This window comes from Euwallacea fornicatus, chromosome 20 (genome assembly GCF_040115645.1).
Source record: "Euwallacea fornicatus isolate EFF26 chromosome 20, ASM4011564v1, whole genome shotgun sequence".
Lineage (NCBI taxonomy): Eukaryota > Metazoa > Arthropoda > Insecta > Coleoptera > Curculionidae > Euwallacea > Euwallacea fornicatus.
The window spans coordinates 715,678-737,473 of record NC_089560.1 but is presented as its reverse complement, the minus strand read 5'-3'; the positions used below and the strand labels follow the sequence as shown (position 1 = coordinate 737,473).

Genomic DNA, 21,796 nt, shown 5'->3' with positions numbered 1-21,796 from the left:
ACACGCAATTTTGCCTACGTACATGAATAAACATATGGGTTTACAAAGTCTTCTCCCCGCGAGAATGGAATTGTGGTCAATTAGAGTCCGGCAAGTGAAAATTGGATTTATGTTACTGCGGAGTGGGTGAAGAGAGCCATTTCCAGAAGGACAAAAACGACAAAAAATAACTTTTTTATTGGAAAATAAGGACATTTTTTTATTTTGCCTTCACGTCTTTCTGTGCACTTAATATACCTATTACTCTCCTTAACGATTTCGTCTCCTCTTTAATGGAACTTGAAACAGTAGTTTCAAAGCTGCATAGCCTTCCAAATTGATATTTTTCGATGAAATTGCAAGACAACCGTTATACCTTAAATCCTTTCCAGGATTAGATAGAAAAGTAATGGGCGAGAAACGACCTCAGTTATATACAGGGTGATTCACGAGCGATGGTAGGGCGCACGTTTACGGAAGCGACACCCACGACCTTTCTGTTCAGATTAGGGTCCTAATAAAACCTCCCCTGCAACGTGAGTTGAAGTTACAGAAAACGGGCCGGTCCACCAATTCGCCCCATCTCTAAAAAGTAGTTCTACTTTGTACAGGGCAGCTCAAAATCAACGCGATTTAATTTATCAAATTTAATTAAACGTCGCTACAGTACTTTTTAATTAGAACATCCGATGCAGGGTGTTCATTTGAAAACTTACCTCTTCACATATCGTAAAAACGGAAATACGCAAGGAAGAACTGAGTGAGGTGGTCTTGCAGGTTGCGAGGAGAGGCATTTTTGACATTATCTGCGTAAACCTAACAGCCACCCCTCGTCAGCACGCTACCCCCACTTGAGAATGTTAAATGGCATCCCTCGCCTAGTTGCACGTCATATTAAAGGTAATAAAAACTAAAAAATATTGCTGCTTTAAAAAACTCTTTTTAACAAAGCGTTTTCGAAAAATCGAGGAAAAACTGATGTCACGATTTTAAACACGATAATTTTCGAATTTCTCAGATTTTCCGGCATACCTTTGTGCTCAACAAGCAAATAAATAAATGTTTTGCATCAGGTGGAATACATTCCATTTATAATTTTCCGACAGAAGCTCATTTTGCAGAGATTTGGTTATTTAGTATTTGTTAAATGGTGTGCAATAGTGTAACATTAACCTCTCGATTAACACGGTATATTCTGTAAACGAAAGAGAGGAAATTGTTTTAATGTATTGTATGGTGCGAATAAACAATTCCAATGGCAGATCGTTAGGTTTTCCAATGAAAAACTTCGCCACAAAAATCTTACTCATGTCTACGTGAAGCAATTTCTAGAAAAATGTACAAGGCCAGGAGCCAGTTTAAAACGAAATCAAACGAGGATATTGAATGAGGCTGCTACAATTGAAGTGTTGAGGCCATTTACGTCTGAACTAAATCACATCAATTAGAAAAGTACTTCGTCAAACTGAAATTTCAATTGGTTCTATTGCAGAAGTGACGAAAATGCACAAGTTCCATTCATACAAAATGCAAATTCATCAGGTACTGGCCGAGAATGGTCCCGATCGCAGAATTGAGTTTTGTGAAAGCATGATTACCACCACCTTAAATCTTGTTAAAACTATCTGTTTGTCCGATCAGTGCACATTTTATTTAAATGGTTTTGTTAACAAGCAGAATTGTTGTTATTGCTGTACCCAAAATCATCATGTTTCTTGGGAAGGCCACACTTAGTGGCCTCAAAAAGTTGATATACGGGCTAGAATATTGAGAATTGCTGTAATTGGGCCATTACTCATCCACGGTAACCTTGATGGTGGAATAAACCTCGATTTATTAGAAGAGTCATTTCATCATCATGTAACAGAGACTGTAGCTACACAAGTAAATCACGACGGCGATTGTCCACTCAACGAAAATATTTTGCACTTTCAACAAAACGGGACACCGCCACATTATGTCATGTGAGGGGGACAGTGGTTTGATGGTGGATTGGCAGAAGAGGAGCATTTGAACGGCCTCCAAGATTACCAGATTTAACGCCTCTTGATTTTTGCCTTTGGGGCAATTTTAAATCAGATCTTGAACCCATTGATGGATTAAAATATCGCATAACTACCGGACGTCGGGCCGTTACTAGAGACATTTTTCAAAGGGTTCGATAGGAATTCGAAAGCAGATGGTATTTATGTTTAGTACGAAATAAAAATCATTTTGAACCTCCACTGACTTAAATGTGACGAAATTATTTAAAAAAAAAACATTATCCCTACACATTTACCCTTCGGGTAAGTTGTTGTTTTCGGCCCCATTGGTAAATAACATTACATTGACTTTTCTTTCATTTTTATGTGATTTTTCTAAAACGCTTTGACAAATCGAGTTCCTTCTTGCACCGATATTTCATATTTTTCATTATCGTTAATATGAGGTGTAATTCCGTGAGGGGCGCCATTTAAAATGTTCATGTAGGAGTATCGGGGTGGCAAGTGGTGACTATGAGGTTTATGTAGATAATGTCAAAAATGTTCTCCCTCCAAACTTGGAAAACCGCCTTACTTACCGTATTTCCGTTTTTGCAATATTTACGGTGGTAAGTTTTCAAAATGAACACAGTGTATATGTATATGCAAATATATTAAAAGATAATTTAATTTCCTTCAAAACAATGTATCATGTTCCTGTACCTAAACCGTCATATTTCACAATTAAATGCTCTTTTGTTTATTGTCTGTAAACAATGAATTATTTTGGCATATTTGGCGAAAGTGGCTTTAGAACGCCATGATGGTTGAAAACTATGCAATTTTTCAACAAACAAGTAGTAGGGTTGTGAATGTTCGTTGTGAACGTTGATAAGGTGCATCACGAGTTTGTAAATGTAGAACAACTTCACTGACCAGAAAAAACTTCAATTCCAATTAAAAATTTCACATAAACAATGAAAGAACACATGTACTTCACATTTACATTAGATGTCGCAAATTGGCGGCACTGGATTCCAAACATTACAGAATTTTACAGAATAATTTGTGACTTTCTGGATATCGTTTGCATCAAGCTCACGACGAATTAATTTGCACGTTAACGCAATTTCTATTTGTGATTTATTAATAATGTTATATTGTTCTTTTATCTTCCAATCTATAAGCCTGTTATATTCCCACAAGTAAAAAACCCATTGGAGTAAGATCGGGAGATGTAGCAGGCCAATCCTACGGGCCCAAACGTCTAAATCAACGGAGGTTGAACATTTCAAAGAAGCTCCCTTTTTACGTGCTGGGTGCGTTGAGCTGGTGATCTGTCGAATTGAAATCAACAGATGCCATACACTTCTAAAATTAGATTTGTAAACCGTTAATCGTAAAATTTAAAATCGTTTAGCACAGACCTTAGGACCTTGCTAAGACTTTATCCTTTGGCAAATAAAAACATTAAAGGGAATTTCCCTATCTCCTTAATCATTTGTAGATTGTGATTAGGCCAGAGGTGTTTATTTTGTCTAGTGAAAAATCGATCTCGGAGAAATTTGGCTTCGTCTCACCAAATGTTTTTTTTAATTTGAGGTCTTCTAGTTTGCATGCTAAAATTGCTTCACAAAAGTGGATTCTGTGCTCGTAATCATCTGGCTTTAGCGGTTGGACTTTTGCGAACTTGAATAAAAGCACGTTATGTTGCCAGGATTCTCTGAATCGAAATATATGCTAACCCCAAATTATGTTGTATTCGTATAAGCTTCCTTTCCTCCATTTGCAGTATTTATTCGCGAAATTGACGGTTTGGGCATAGGAACGTGATAGGGAAATTTGGTTCTCTTCCTAACACACAAACAGTGAACGTTTCACTAAAAAAATCATTTTAGGGAGGATTCAACATAAAAGAATGATTTTTGAGCCACCCTGTACTAAGTGAAATCATTTCTCCTGCATAGGAAAAAATGAAAGAATATATACAGGGTATTCTTTTCAATATATTTCGGAGTTGCAACTGCGTTTTTATGTAATCGGCAACGTCGCATTGCTAAAAATAGTTTAAGTCGATGATGCGAGGCCCACCGCGCATCTTCGCAAATTTTCAGAAAGATCAAGAGTTCCGTTTTAGGTAAACATTGAATATTATAGTGTGTGTTCATGAATCATCCTGTATATGTTTAATGTAAAGAAAAGTCTGATCGTGTAAATCGTGGTGAGTTAAGTCAGTTTCTAAAGAATAATGAAAGGAGTTTTCAAGGCAATATAGTACAATGTTCTTAGTTTTTTGCCTAACAAGTTAGCTACCAGCGCTCCCATCTCCTGGCCACTGTCCATTTTGCAATATTTCCAGGTTTCTTCCATAAACCCACATTTCGAATGTATTCAGCTCGGTTTACATAGGGCTCCCTTCACATTATTTCGCTCTTGTAATTCGGTGCCCGAATTGCATGTCGATACATCAAACGCGTAACATGGAGGTAACATCCAACAAAACCATAAATGGGATTTCAATTTGAGGGACTGACCAATGTCTGTGTTCATCTTTTGTGAGAAAATTTTCTCGGAAATTCTGTTTTCTATTCTTGACCTTATTTCGGTGTCTGCTTAAAATATAAACTTAAAAAGTAAACTTAAACTGAGATCCAGAGATTCGATTTGCTGCACCCATAGCTACTCGTATATCTCTTTCCAATCAATTTCCGCCCTGCTCTTCACCAACCAAAAGGAGATAATTAAATCTTAGCACAGGCAAGGACACACTACGAATAGCGTAACTTCTAAAAAGGGGGAAACTTGGGAGAGGTTCCTCATGCTATTGCAGGAGGTCCAGTATTTTGCCCTCTTAATTTTTAACGATTTAATTTTCGTAAAGTCTTTGGTGCATTAATAGTACCCGTGTCTATGGTATATAATATTAAATCGGGGAGCATTTTAAATGATAAAAAAGATCCCAGCTTAAAAACTGCTTGTTCATAAATCGTTCCATGGCCAATAAATATTTAAAGTGATGAGTTTATTATAATTTATTTTTGATTGGTCTGGGACAGTCTTATCATAACCATTAATGAGATTATTATGCTTTAGGTGAGGTCGCTCTTTAGGTTTAAAATTACTAAACATTAATTACACTGAAATTTTTTAAAGTGTTTTGCAGCAATCATTAAAAAAATTACCGTTGGCTGTTTTTAATGAAAAATTTCTATTATACAAGGTGGCCACTTAGTGTGCCGAAGTCCAATATCTCGGCAAATGTACGATTTGGAAGGAAAAGTCTCGTACAATAATGTTTAGTATGTAAAACATCCGTATTTTAAAATTATTTTCAACTCTACAGAGTCCGACATAAAAGTGTGACAAAAACAAATTAGATATTTTAAAAATGGAACCTCTCCAATTTTTTGCCAGTAGGATTTCTCGTTAAATTTTAAAGTTAATTTATGTGAGGTACCCTATTTTTAAAATTTACCGTTTCCGAATTATTCGGGAAAGATTGATAATTTTGACAGCTGCAAGGTTCCACAGAAATCGGTGCCGTGCGGTAAATGCTGCGACTTTCGAGTTCCATCTTCTGGAGCTCTAATAGCACTTAATAAGGTATGTTTTGGCGTATTTGAGTTTGGGAAAACGTCTTCCACAACGAACGAAATAGTCCATGATTTCAAACCTCAACAACTTGCTTATTTCAAATGCAATTCCTATTTTGCTTAACGGCATCGTGTTCAAAATTAAAAAATCTACAACTTTTGTTAACATCACTCTATCCCTAAACCCAGCAGAATCTAAGTTCCCAAAAAAGTCACCTTTTGGCTTCTAAGCGTTTTAATAGTCGTATCGGTGACGTTGACAGCTGTCTGTTGACGGTAAGCAGTTTTTAAACGTTCGGATTGTTTGATAGTTAGAAATTTATTAAACAAATTAATCTGAATCTAATGTAAATTTTGTCAAATATTACAATTTAAGATAACATCGTTAAAATTAAATTCAGTCAAATAGCAATTAAATTTTAACAAAGTTATCATAAGTCATAATATTTGACAAAATTGATAGTAGATTCAGATTCGTTTGTTTAATAAATTGCCAACTTATCACACAATCCGAATGCTTAAAAACAGTTTGCTGTCAACAGACGGCTGCTGACGTCACCGATGCGACTATTAAAACATTTAGAGACCAAAAGCGGATAATTTTCGGAAACTCCAGAAGATCGATTTCGAGCTTCGCAGCGGTTGGGATACAGCACAGGTTTCCGTGAGACCTTGCAGTTGTCACAATTTTCCCGAATAATTCGGAAACGGTAAATTTTAAAGATACGTAAACCGACCTTAAAATTTAACGAGAAATCCTCCTGGCAAAAAATTGTAGAGCTCCATTAAAAAAAATCTAATTTGTTTTTGCCACATTTTTATGGCGGACCCTGTATATAGATTTTAAAGAAATTTCAAAATACGGACCTTTTACATACTAAAAGCTTTTGGACAAATCTTTTTTTCAAATCACAAATTTGTTGAGCTATTGAACTTCTTCACACTAAGTAACCACCCTGTATGTAACTCGAAAAAACTGAATTTTCTAAGAGAATAAAAGTTACTTTAAAACGGCAAATGTCTTCTAAATCCGGTGTTTCCAGATGACCTGAATAAAAATAAATAAAAGCGGATAAGGTACGATATGGGGACACCCTGTATATTATTTCATTTTTATATTTGGTATTCATTTTTGTTGTAAATTTCGTATGGCTGTATTTCAAACGCCTGATCTTCAAATCAGGGTGAAGGGTAGGGATTACCAGGATTCGGTAAATTGAGAAATTTTTTAAAGCTAGATAAGGGAATGAGAGCTTCTTCTAATTTTGGAAGAAAGTTCTACTGAAATTTAACTTTTTCGTTGAGATATAGGGTGTTAAAATTGTCGCGACCGACTTAACCGATTATTTTACCGTGTTAAACTTAGCCGACTTTAATATTTAAGCTAAAGATGAGAAGACAATTTAAACGTAAAGGTGGAGTGAATAAACTTCCAAGAAACGCTTGATAGTTTTGCAAATGATTCGAAAACGGCGAGAGATAAGAGAACAATCCATGAACAAAAAGAATCTAAATTAAGCATGAAATTTAAATTTCGGAAAATGAACGTACTCGAAAGGAAAGCGCGTTCATAAATATTTCATTAAAAAAAAAAAAAGAAGACCTGACTCTAAAAAAACGAGAATTTCTCCGCCTGTGTAGATCATAAAGGACAACCTGCAACCCAGATTTGAGCCAAATATTTTAAAAAGTCAGATTTATGAGCAAAAGTCTATTAAAAGTGGAAACTTTTAACATTCTGTACCTCGTTAACGATGTGAAATTTCTGATTTTTTTTCTGGGATAATCGTTTTATTTTAGCTCTCTGCATAAATCTCCGAGTGCTCTTCCTTCCCTCATTTGACTGGTGTAAAATTGCACAACTTCAAATGGACGTGGGTGTTTATTCCATTCGTACACGATCTTGAAATAAACACTATTTTATGTTAACACCTAATACCGAATGTGCATATTTGTATGTATTATCAATCAATTACGAGAGTTTTAATTTATTTATTTCACCTATTTACAACTTATTATAAACGGCCCCATTCTTTTTAAGTGTTTTATATTAAATACGGTACGAACAATAATATACCGGTAAGTAACCGGCGTTGCACGGTAATGATCGGCGAAGAAAGCAGAGCACCTCAAAATGTTTTACAAAAAAATTTAAATCCCTTATCTGCATAGTTGCAACTCATAAACTAATCTGGCTTTCCTTCGTTATTAATGCTTTAACATGCTAATTCGGCCTTCCATAGGTCCGGATTTGATACCGTTCATTTTTTTGCACGAAAACACGTAGAAAACTTTAGAGCCGAGTACGAGAACAATCTCGCTTTAGATTCATGCACGTTCGAATTTGAAAGTTCGCTAACAGTCTGGTATGCAATGGATGCCATGCAAAAGTCCAAAAAATTTATAGATTGGAACAAGGATTATCTCATACGTAGGTACAGCAGTGGCTAAAAGTACAGAAACTAGAGGCAAAACGGGCTCTATTTTGTTTTACTTCGAATAGATCCGTTTGTGGTGAATATCTTCAATCGGCATTTTCAATGAAAATATTTTTGATCCGACTTAAAAAACAAAATAATAGAGCCACACGTGGCAGAAATTGCGCAAATTACTATAAGTCGAAATTTAAATGTTGTAAACAGGGGGTGTTTTAAAAATATTTGGAAAGTACAACGAAAGAGGCGCAACGGCGATTGCTTTAAAGCCAGGAAGCTCCACAGTGTTGAGAAAAAAAGAGCAGAAAAAAATCACGGAAAGAATTTCATTGGCAGATCCGAGAAAATCTTCTCGTGAAACGGCCAAAGAAATGATCAAGAAATGAGCATTTTGGTATCATCACGAGCTTTCAGAGGACGTCTCGATGCTCAGGGATTATTTGAAAGAGTTTCAGTAAAAAAAACCTTTAATTTGAAAAACGGATCGAAAGACGCAACTTGAGTTTGCACGTGAACATCAATTCCGGTAACCGATCGAATAGAATTATGTCCTCTTTGGTGGTGAAAATATATACAGGGTGATTTCAAAGTTGGAGTTAACCTTTCACTGGCGAATATGGCTTTAAAAAAATCGATTTTTTCCCTTTGGCTCTTTTTCGAAATATCGTCATCAACGGAGATGTAGGGTGTCCAGGTTTTGTTTAACAATTTAAAATTTATTAATAATTGCCAAACAACTCAAAATAATTAAACAAAATTTTGCAGGTGTAAGCGACAATCAAATTGCGTTTGAATTTTTGTTTATGAAATTTTAAGTTGAAAGAGCGTTTAATTTTAAGCGCGCATTAAAACGGTTTAGATTTTTTACTCGAAGATGGTGCATCGTGCCAAAAAATAATCAAAGACCCTTTCTTTTTGGAATTGAACAAGGAATTCAACAATAGTTATTATTTGTAGAAAAATCAGTGGCGCGCCATTTTTTTTCAAAAATATTAAACAACTTTCTTACACGCGCCCCACCGGTAAACCCAAAAACAATTTTATTTATTCGTGAATTTTCCTGCCGCGTACCCACTGACCCCTAAAAAATTTTGTTTAATTATTACAAGCGGTCTGGCAATTATTAATACATTTTTATTGTTTAAATAAAACTTTGCCACCCTGCATCTCCGTTGTCGTTGACATTTCGAAAAAACGTCCAATGAAAAAAATCTTATTTTGTGAAGCCCAATACGTTGGTGAAAGAGCAACTCCAACTCTCGAATCACTCCGTATAAGAGAAGTTGTGACTGCAAACACCAGTTAGTTACTGTGAAGCACTGAAGGGGCAGCGTGATGGTGTGGGGCTGCCCTTTTCGATCTGGTATCGGCCCGTTAATTCGAATTAAAGGTTTCATGGATGATTTTGTTCATCGAGACATGGTGAAAAATGATGTAATACCTTATGCTGAAGAAGAAATGTCGTTATGATGGGGTTTTCAGCAAGATAATGACCCTAAGCACAAATCGCATTTAGTTAAAAATTGTTTGAATGAACATAATGCTCCTTTAATGGATTGGCCGTCCCAGTCTCCAGATGTGAACCTCATAGAGATTCTCTGGGAGCATTTAAACCGACAACTTCATCAAAACAAGATTACCAGCGTTAATGAACTATTCAATTTACTAAATGAAGAATGGAAAAAGATTTCTACACAACATTGCGCTTCTCTGGTGGATTCTATGCCACGTCGATGTGCAACGGTCATTAAGGCAAACGGTTGTTCAACGAAGATACCGAATTTTTGACAAAAATTATTGAACAAACGGTGTAACTATTTTGAGTTTTTATACTTTTGGCCACCAGTGCAAGTTCGGACGAGCGCCTATGTTCGTCTCAAAATTTGGACGCGCGCAGGTCAACGTAAATCGTAATAGAGATAAGACGGCAGGCTGGTTAAAAAATCGACCGCTTAAATGATTAATTATTTTATTATTTTTCAGCAATGGTTACAATTGCGACATGAATACAGTGCAGTATTACTCGCAATATTGACCTTAACCTGAAAATAACCAATATAAACGTTTTTACACGCGGGTACATTCAGCAAAATAATTACCTCAACCTCGACAAATAGTCGATTTTGGACAAAACAGGCGTAAAACTGCTTGAACACTCTGCCGGTGGCGGAAAACAATAAATTTTAAATTTAGGGCAGGAACTGAGCTCGTCGGATTTAAAGGGAAAAGTTCGTTTTTCAAGTATCTCGGTTATCGAGAGCAAAAACGCATTATTAAAAACAGTTATTGGGAACGTTTAACTATCGAGAGCGTAAATTAGGTGCGAATAGATCTATTTTTTTAGGTCACCTTCCACTGTCGGTTTATATCGTGTCAAGTGCAAGAATACGTTTTAACAATCGATTCGAATGTTCTCTGTTAATGTCACAAATTCACTTTCACCAATTTAAATAAAAATTTCGTCACATTGACTCGCTTGCCCCATTGGCGATCGCCGTTTCTTTTGTGGCGCAGTTTCTACAAAGAGTTTCGTCATTCCTTTACGCGTTAAACGCCGTTTTTTCATCCGAAATCTTTTGATTTTATATTTCTGGATCTGAGCTCTGGAACGAAATTTTATTCAGTCAAATCGTTAAAAGATATATAATCCGAGTTCCGAAAAAAATGACTCACCCGTTTTTTTTTTTTTTTTTTTTTGTTAAAATCGAAGCTTTCTAGCTTTCACACCAGTTATTCGCATTCAATAAATTTTTCGACGCTTTATTGCCAGGTCCGTTGGCTGTTACCGTAATTGGAAGAAAGGGATTTTGTTTCTTTCGTCATGGAAGCGAATGGAAAAATTGAGTTTCATGTTCTTTATCACTTTTTTAAATCACCGCGTGCATGAATATGGTACTTGCGTTAAAAAAATTTAAACTTTGACGGAAAATGCCCTTTTTAACAAACATTTCGTTTTACAATTCATTGTTTTACATTTAAAATTGTCGAAATTACAGCATTTTCATTGGAACTCTACATTTAGCAAAGAATCCAATCGAAATCAATGTATTGCGAAAACAAAAGGCACTAGTTTAACATTTTTGCTGCAAAATTGTTTTGAATAAGGCAAGGTCACCAAATCAAACTAAACTCAGTAGCGGGTATGGCCACCTCTAGCACCTCTTAGAGATTCTAATCTTGGCGTACTGGAAATTAAATTTAGTACAACTTGTCTGGTATGATGTTGCTCAATACATCACTCGTTTCTTTTAAAGTTGCTGGAGGCCTGTCGCGGGAACGCACCCTGCGCCCTAACTCAGCCCATAGCTGTTCAATTGGGTTCATATCTGGACTTTACGCAGGCCATTGCAATACTACTAATTTCTATGAAGTTTCGCACGATTGCTGCTACGTGTGGTCCGGCATTATCATTCATTAGGTTAAAATTAGGACCAGCTAACTCGGTATATGGTTGCACATACTGCTGTAAGATGTCGTCAATGTAGGTTTGCGCTGTCATTGATTACTTAGGGGGGAAAACGTGAAGCGGCGTACGTCCGTTCATCAAAATTCCAATCCAGACCATTACCGAACCTCCGTTAAAGTTCTGGCGTTCTATTAACAACTCTTTTGCCCAATCTTTATCACAATCGTTTTCGACCATCTACCGTATTGAGATAAGATCTTGAATCGTCCGTGAATAAGACGCGGAACCTCGATTGTTCCATTGTCCATAAGTTGCAATGAAGTTTCTTCGCGCTGTGGGGCGCTCTGGAGATAATTTAGGGCCTTTTGCAGGTCTTCTTGTTTTAACATTTATTTCCTGCAGTGGTCTTTAAACAGTGGTACCTCGAACGTATCGGAGGTTTCGTTGCTCTTTCACCGGTAATTAAAATCGATTGCGTAAGACCTGTAGGCTCGCGAATCGATCGCTCCGGGGGGTTGTTTTTTGAGGGGCGACCGGAACCGGCCCTTCGGGCTGCGCTTCCAGTTTTTTCGTCTTTTGAAGAGCTTTCTGCGCTGTGATAAAAGACGTTTCTACTGCGCAATGCCAAACGTCAAGTATGGATGCAATTGTTTTTTCGCAGCCTACTTGAATTCAGTACTATATTAGTAGGAGTGGATTTTCTGCTTGGATGCAGATTTCCAGTAAAAATGCTGCGATTTCGACAATTTTAAAGGTAAAATAATGAATTGAAAAGCAAAACGTTTGCCCTAAAGGGCACTTTCCGACGACGTTTAAAGATTTTTAACACAAGTGCCGTATTCACGTACACAACGGCTTAAAAAATTATAAAGAACGTGAATCTAAATTTCTCCATTAACTTCCATGAAGAAAGAAACGAAATGCGTTTCTACTCTTTGCGTTAATAGCCAATGGGCTGGGCTTTAAAGCGTCGAACAAACGATTGAATTCAAATAACTGGTAGGAAAATTCCAAAGCTTCGAATTTGACGAAAAAATCGGGTGCGCCACTTTTTTCTTTACTCGCTGTATTACTATTTGTTTGGATTAAGTTAACCTTGCATCTTTTATGGCTTGTTTAATAAAGCTTTTTAAACTCCCTTGGAATACTCATCGCTTAGCACCTTTCAGGTATATGTTCCATACGTTTTGTATTCAAATTATGCAAATACACGAGGCCTTGAATCGATATAACGATTGTGTAGGGAGTTCGTTGCTTCGGGATCGCCTTTTGAATGGTCTGACCGGACTCGAGTTTGTGTGCTATTTAGTTAATTAGAAGCGGCCTTCAGGCAGTGCGGTTAAATTTTTGATTACAACCCCTCATTCTAGTTTGTTTCTTACAATTTTATCGCCCCGTTCCGTCACACGAAGCAAACTTCACAAGCTAATGTATTATACTTAGGATTCCAATGTTCGAATGTACCGAGGGTTCCATGCAGCGTAATGTTTGAGGAAAGACCGAAAAGGTCATTTCAATTTGCCTGGGCGGTCACGTAACTTTTATAACTTGTTTTCAGTTACTCTTATCTATTCGGTTTATCTTTCCGTTCATTGTCCCTTAACCGTATCGGTGATATTGCGAAATTATCGATGGGGGAAAGGCTTTGTGTGATGACTTCCATTGGGAAATCCGATAGTCTGCATGAATTTAATAAAACATTAAACCGATGCGTTTTATTATACCTGGCGGGACAAGTAAAAAAACTTAATGAAGGTGCCTAGTTTCAGGTTGACGACCTATTAGGCTATTGAAGTAGCGTTAGCTTTGAGTACATGGTACAATGAAGTAGTTCAAAGTGAAAGCGTACCTACACGTAATATTATGGCACTTGCCTGTATTGTCAACATTGTGAAATCAAGGAATTCGCGATGTAAGCCTAAGGTTCTATAACAGTGAAATCCGAAGCGACATTTTTTTTTTCCAAGTCTATCCTTTGCCATGAGTACGTGAGCGGAAAAAGTGTGAGAACAATGCGAGGTAGCGAAAATGTTTCCTTTGACCGAGATCAATGATCTTCGAAATAAATACGTTCCCTTGTTCGCGGTGTAATATTTAACAGGCGTGGCCGAAAACCGAGTCGAAGTCATCCACCTCCTCCTTATTCATTCTTTAACTAATTCTTTAGTAACAGTCCCGGATCTTGGGAAATTTACTAATTTGAATGTGGCTACTGATTGACCAACTATTTTACAAGTAAATGATTTTTCATTCGATTTACAACGTACATTTTCCCAAAAAATTAACGCACCTCCAAAGGACAACCGAAAGTTTCTAATCATTTTTCGTTCAAAGCTACTTGTCCGATTTGGACGTTTTTTTTTTCCTTTCGAATGACAGCTTGTCCCCTCCGGAAGTTGATACATTAACAGTTTTCGCGTGGAAACCGCGTTTTTGTAAATGCCGGGTGTGGCAATTGTAGCGTCTTTTTTCCATAAAATTTGTAACACCCCATAGAGTTCAGCAGTTACGTTATCGAGTTGCAATTGAAATCGCACTTCAGCCCCGTCTCTTTTCAACGTTTTCGATCCACTGGATTATCTTTCCTATTGCACGAGAAACACTACTTTATAGCGTGACATGAAGATTAATATCCAAAAACACCAAGAAGAAACGAAACAAAGTGCAAAAAAGCAAATTAAACGAAAGCGCATTAGCAGCGCGTATTTCCACCTCTGGCACGAGTAACTTCTTCCCAACGACGGCCATACTCAATATAAAGGGTTTTTCAATAAGGGCAAGTTGATTTTGAAATGGCATCAAACAAGCTGTGTGTGAGATGTTCACTAAATTATTTTTTTATTTGACAGGCCCATGCGTTATGCGTGAAATATAACATCGTTCAAATGTCCATTGTGGCTTCTCACGGTGACACGGGCCCGAGTGGTTCAATTTCCAATGATTGCCGCATAGATCCGGCTACATTTGAGCGATGGCCTGGGCCATGTTGACTTTAGGAGCAGGAGGTGGATTGCGGTTTATCGGCATAGACCTGTGATTTCAGAAAATTCCAAAAAAAAAAAGTCTAGTGAGGTCAAATCGCACGATCTTTGCGGCCAATGCACGTCACCTCGGTGAGAGAGAACTATGCCCTCAAATTGTTCACGCAAAAGGTCCATTGTGGCATGCGCTGTGTGGCACGTGGCGTCGACCTACTGGAACCACATATTATCCATGTCCATATCGTTCAATTGGGGTCGAGATAAATCTATTATCATCTTTTTGTACCGCTCTCCATTGACGATGATGGCCTCATTAACGTCATTTTCGAAAAAGTGGCAGCCAATGACGCTGCCGGTCCTTAATCGGTACCAAGTAGCACCTTTCTGTGGATGCATTGATACCTGGTGAAGTTTTATCTTTCAGATTGCCTGCTCAATCGCGTAACTTGTCATGGTGATTTGGCATCAGTGACTGAATAATAAGCAATAATTTAGGCAGATGCTGTCAAAACAACATGGCCGCCACGGGTGGCCTACATCGACCCGTCCCAATTGGAAAACCCTTTAAGAGACTTTATACAATTTTGGTTCAGTTCTTTCCATATTTGAATCAGTTTCTGCTACACGTCTTCCAAAGGGTTTAAGTTACGTGCCTCTTGTAATCCCCTCTCAAGAGTGTCCCAGAGTTTCTCTATGAGTTACATTAAATCGTCCACCAATTCTTCGGTAATTCCAACCTTCCTCCAACCATATTCGTGTTTGGGCACATTCTTCGCGATTAAGATTTCGTGTTTCACGTTGCATATTAATGGTCAATAAAAGGACTTGCAAAAAAAGACGTGACCAACACTGCATCTGCATTCAAGAATTACTGCTATTCTTTGGTTTTCGATGGCCTGCCACATACTTTGGCCTTTATAATGCTAATTAAAATCTGTAAAATCGTTTTATACTAAGAAATGGTGTTTCTCATGTAATAGGACAGATAATGGAGTGAATAAGAATGGAAAATGTGAAAAAAATTAGGCTGAAGTGTGATTACAATTGTAACTTGATAATGGGACTGCTGAACTCTATTAGAATATTACAAATTTTATGGAAAAACACGCTGTAATTGCTACACCCGGTATTTGTAAAAAAGAGGTTTCTATGCGAAAACTCTTAATATACCAAAGTTCTGGAAAAGACAACCGGTCAATCAAAAAAAATTTGTTCAAATCAGACAAGTAGTTTTAGAAAAAAAAATTATCTGAAATTTTTGGTTACTTTTCAGTAGCGCGTTAATTTTTTTGGAAAGTTGATCGAAATAAAAAAAAAATCATCTAAGATTTGCTTTAAACATGTATGAAATGTTTGAGTGGTAAGCACGAGGATAAACAGCCGAGAGAAAGGGAGGTGCAAGTTAAGAAAATGTTGTCAAAATGTCAATTTCGTCTGACGTTTGGCAATAGTGTCACAGAGAGGTGGGGGTTGTGGAGCTGTGCGATTGCACATCATTCTGAGTTAAAACCAACTAAGAACAACATTCATCCTTAGTCAAGAGCTGGAACGTCAACCCCTTTTAAGGTGTTAGGGACGAAGTTATCTCCTTCTCCACAACAGCAAGAACACTATGAAAACGAAAATTATTACGACCAAATGTATGGAATATGAATATGTAACGTACAGTGTTTCAGTTTGAAACTCGTGAATTTTGTTTTCAAGGGGAACATTCTCCAAGTCGGTTTTCTATTAAATTACATGCACCTTCTAGCGGAGGTGGAAACAACCACTAAAATCGTAAATTGGAAGGGGGTTGAGTTATATCTCATTTGAAAGGTCTTTCCAAAGGTACCTCCTTTTTTATTGAGAGGTTTTCGAAAAATCATGTTCAAACCGCAAACAAGCTTCGGTATCAATTGCAGTGTGATAATTGTTCATTAATATTTTAAGTGTTCGAAATGCGGCCCAATATTTTCTAAACGGTAATAAAATCTGTTTTCAAAATCTACATCAAAATTCACAAAAACCTCTACATAAAGGTTCCTACACGTAGCTCCATTTCTTCTCTTCAATTCTTCCAAATCTTGAAGCTGAGTTTTACAACCAACAAACAATTGTTTTGGTTTTTATTTGTTTATTCCTATTTGTAAATGCATTATTATTTGAATATTCTACATGTAGGACAAATAGTAAGAGTAAGACTGTTCAATTAAAAAAAGACAATGGAATTCTCGATATTTTTTGCAAAATTACTAAATATTTATTATTGTAAATTTTTTTTCGCAAGTTAAACGTTGTGTGTTTATGAGGTTATTAACAATAATGGTATACACCCTTCAACAATGAACCGAAATTATTTTCATTTAAAGAGGAACAGCAGGAATTTTTAATGAGGGGAATCCTAACACTAATTTGAAACATAACTAGGTGTTAGAATTAGTTCTTAAATTACTGAAACTAGCTGCGGTTTCAACAAAAAAAGAGTTCATATGCGTGTTTTGAATGAACCGACTCAAATTGAAGATTAAGGTTCTTTCTTCACCGAACCGGCTAGCTCCGATCGTACCGTGGTAGTGTGTTAGATATAAATGACAACCGAAATATTTTACAAAACATTTTCTCTAGTAATAAGTGTACGTTTTTCCTTAATGGACATGCTAACAAGCGGACTTATCGATACTGGAGCGATGGAAATCACCGACTATTAAGAGAAAGTAATGCACATTATCCATAAATAGTAAATGTTTGGGTTGGTATTCTTGGGTATGCCGTTATTGGTCCTTTATTCGCAGAGGAAAACATAACTGGCGAGCTCTACTTGAATCCGCTAGAAGAACTAGTGGATCAATTAATAACAATAAATTTACAAAATCAAGTTGACGCGACTGGCAATGGCGCTTTACAAGGTGTTCTTCATTTTCAACAAGGTGGAGCACCACCACACCATTTTCTTCCTGCTAGGCGGTGGTTACATGATAGGTTTCTTGACAAATGGATTAGTTGCAGAGCACCTATTGAGTGGACACCGCCTTCTCCCGATTTAACACCTCTGTTTTTTTTTGTTCGGGGGGCATCTTCAATCTATTATTTATTAAATCCAGCCTCGAAATTTGGAAAAATCGAAGAGAAGAATCACAGCTGCGTGTAGGGATATTACGTTTAGAAAATAATGGACAGCATTTAGAACATTAAAAACATTAATAAAAAATTATTCTATAATATACCAAAGCTTGTTTACGGTTTGGATATGGTTTCTCGAAAACTTCTCAAAGAAAGAAAGGTACATTTGGAAAGATAATTGAAATACTTTTCAAATAAGGTACAATTCAACCACCTTTCCCGTTGAAGATTTTAGTGGTTGTTTTCGTCCCTCTTAGAGGGTACGAGCAATTTAATAGCAAACCGACTCAAAGAATGTCCCCCTTAAAAATAAAATCGAAGTGTTTTTGCATATTTACATGTTTTCTATGATCACTGAAATATCGACCCTTCGTTTTCGAATTGGCGAATTGTATGTGAATAGGTAAGTTTCGGGCTATTTTTCCTATAGCCGAAACGAAGTCAAACTTAGGAATGTATTTGGAAGTGGCTCAACCCTTAGGAAAACAATAGTTTTGAGGTTTTTATGGGACAGATTTATTACCCTCTTAGTGCCTATATTTCCCTTGCTATTATTATTATTATTCAGTATTCGAAATCCGTTATTAACCTTTCCAAAAAAAAAAGATTTATCTAAGAATAGTGCTGAATTTCACTTCTCCATTCATCCCTACTTATACGTAAAGAGTTATTGCCAAACATAATAAAATAAGAAATAAATAACTCACCTTAATCCTATAGAACATGAAGGAAAATGTCAAGGAAAACATGCATAACCCCGGGAGTAAATGTAATTAATTAATCGGATTGCAATTTTTCAAGTGCGAGAAAACAGTGCAATTTTACAAATTTTTATAGTTTCTCCTACGTCATCACGATGTGCTGAAGAATGTGCTGACGAGTTGACCTAATGAACGATGCACATCTTAAAAATACGTTTTAATACGTCCGGACGTAAAGTGGAATTTTACGAGTGCCCGTTTGCGGGCATAAAATGACACTTTAAAATGGGCAATAAAATTACAATTCATGCCACACAACCTATATCTACGTGCGGAAACTGTCCATGATTAGAAACTACTGTCAGACATTATCACATTTTCAATCACCGGCAGGTCACTCGTTAATGCATCGCATCAGGATGTTGGTGGTTGTTGTCACGCTGTGTATCGGTTACGGCGATTGGTCAGCATATTGATAGTCTTCGTTGCTACTCGCTACCTCAGCTTGTCTTGCTGTACTGTGCGGAAGCCCTTAAAGGTCTGGGTGAGGTACCGTGAGTTAAAAGAAAATCCGGTAAAGTAAGCTTTTGCATTATTTGACACCGAGCCCGTATGTCTTTGACATGTTCTACGTAATCCGGAATATAAACAAACAAACCTAACCTCACTTCAGTACGTCTTCGTTTACCTTTACTATTTGTTGGATTTTATAAAACTTCTAGTCTTTTTCAATGCTCTACGGACTTACGTGTAGGTTAGTTAAAGTTTTCTAAGCGCTAAAAATGATGTTTACATTCAGACGAAAAGCCTTTGTGGTTAAGTCTTATTTTCGGAATGGACAGTTCATAAATGGAGAATGGCCCTTTGAAACTGAACCCTATCTTCAAGAGCCTCATGAAAAATTTCCCCATATCGCAGTGCTGGATGTACAATTTCCCGATACTTTGCAATGTGTTGGGAAATTGTTTCGTGGAACGAGCAGTGTTCAAAGGAAATCCGAGAGTGGAAGACCAACTAAACGAAACCCAGAACATATTGAAAATGTGAGACGAATATTAGATGACAATCTCGGCACATCTTTAAGCACACTTTCTCAACAAGTGGATGTATCACTTAGTCCTTGTGGTTTAATCCTTTAAAAAATGTGGGATTGTGTCCAGACAATGTGCAAGTGTTCCAGGAACTGAAGCCTTAGGATTCTGAAAATCTACTGAGATATTACAATTGGTTTAATCAAATGATGCACAATGACCTTCTGCATTTGACTTTTTTTACTCAAGAGACGCGCTTTCATTTGTCGGGTTATGTGAATTCACAAAATATGAGAATATGAAGTGCAGAGAATCCCCACGTGTCAACGGAGACGCCTCGAAAAAGTCGCTTAGGGGCTGTAATCTCACGAAGACGCTTAGTGTGACCTATTTTTTTCGATGACCCCATCGCAGGTGACCGATATCAGAATATGTGGAGCGATTTCATCAACGTACTTCACTTTGACGAATCGCGACCCAGATACTTTCAACAGAATGGGACGACGGCTCATAGAGCTAGAACAACTCTTAATTATATCAAACAATACTATAGCGATAGAATAATAAGTTCGCAGGCGGACTGCACCTATCCATCACGACCTCCGGATTTAACCCCACTAGACTATCTCTTTAACACCCCGGTACACACAATTGAAGACCTTCAGGACAGAATTCGACGATAATGTGAAAATGCTCCTCCCCAAACCCTCGTTACAGTCTTTGATAATATGAAACGTAAAGTTAATTCGTGTTGGAAAAATAATGGAGAACATTTTCAGCATTTGTTGTGAATGGAATAAGCAAATAAGCATTAATTAAATTTATTTATGTTTCATTTTAGCCTGACCGTTAGTAAAGATTAAAATTAAAAGTGCGGTTTGGTTTTTTTGCTTACGTTCGAGATCACGTGGGATATATCAACGACATACGAGCTCGATGTAAGTTAATTCCGACACCTACTTGACCTGACTTTTTTTAACACACGGTATTAGCCAGAAAGCACCCGATCACGCTAGCTGCAAAACATCGATGTACGTGTTTCAAGACTCAGCCAAGTTCAGTTCTTTCTAGGCGTCCTCTGTCTGGAGGAGCTTTTGAACTTCTGGCGTTTTTTGATGCCCAGCTCCATATCTGTTGTCGGTGTTGTTCTGCTTTTTTCAGCTCGTGATGGTACCTCGGCTTGGTATCGGTCACTTGATGGTGGTCGAAGACGCGCACGCCCTTCTTAGAGGAGCTCAATTCAGTCTCATTCTCAAGCGGTTTTATAACTATGCAAATTGAAATGGTAACAAAACGTAAAACGGACATTTTATTAGTAGAATCGAGTCTCCGTGAAGAAAGTGGCCCATTCTACTGAATATTTTAAGGGAACTTCACTCCTTGTGAGGTTGGTGAAAAAGTTGCTATAAAAAAATCACGAACACGAGTCTCTCTGTGCTTCAAATAAGTGTTAAATTTTAGTAGCCCACTGTGAGTGGACGTCGAGCAAATGCCTTGTTTCCCTTTAAAAAAAAACACCTTGTATAATATGTTGGGACATTAACTTTCTTCTACGTTTTATTATTTTTCTTAGAACTCATTTATTGTGGTTCCTAAATTATGAATACCCAAAACTACTTGTTACTTTCTGAAGATTGTTTTCTTTTTCTAAGAAACTGTGAAGTTCCCTGGCGTTTTTTTTTAATACAATTTGAAAACTTTATAAAAACTTTGTTAATCGAATAGAAGATTAATTTTCAGCGAGAAATAGTTTAACTTGGGAATTTTTAACGTTTACAAAGAAGTATGTGCAATGAGTATGAAGTAAGCAAGAAGATTACAAAATTGAAAAATGCAAACAAATCTGCTCCCGGTCATTCCATTAATCGCGGCTCATTAATACAGATAGATAGAAAATGAAATGCGGCACAAATGGCCACGAAATGAAACAGATAATTGAAAAATGAAACAAAAATTTATATTTGGCTTTGAAATGTGAGTTAATGCCAGCATATGGCATAAATTGATAAAAAAAAACTTGCCCAGTTTTAGACCAAGTGGCTGTAGATCACTTGCTGCAGGTGCATATCACAATTTACGCGTTATTAAGCAGGCGCAAGCACGCACGTGTAGAAAGTGTTTCTATACCCGTTTTGTCCAGAAATGGACAGTTTTACTTACTTTTTTCTTTTAACTGTTAATCGTTTCCTACGCACTGCACCTACGGCTGTGTTAAAGAATCGAAACTTAGAAACATCTTATTGTTACATTGAAATCTTCGTAGGGCCCGGCAACGGGTACAGGACAAAGCCATTTTCCTTTTTTGTTAAACATTTTAAGAAATTAAAAGATATTTACAAGATCGCCTCTTTTGTGTGTTTATAGCTGCTGAGTAATCCGATTTGAAACGGTTTTATGTGTTGAGCTGTTTTATATGGAAATGTTGCTACGACTCTTACACAGCAACAGATTGCTAGTTGAGATTTACTCGAACGGGGCACAAAGTTTGGTTTGTAAGTCCCGATGTAAGATCTGATATATTGACTTGGGCTGAAGACTGCTGGCACTGACACAGTCTACAAGTTGAATATCTAAATTCGCAAGTAATGTCCCATTAGGTAACAA

General features: G+C 37.0%; 1 protein-coding gene across 2 annotated transcripts in view; it reads left to right on the top strand.

Moving 5' to 3' along the window:
• LOC136345549 (uncharacterized) overlaps positions 1 to 21,796 on the top strand; it is a 193,058-nt gene that overhangs the window by 24,973 nt on the left and 146,289 nt on the right. The gene's annotated exons all lie outside the window — the stretch shown is intronic.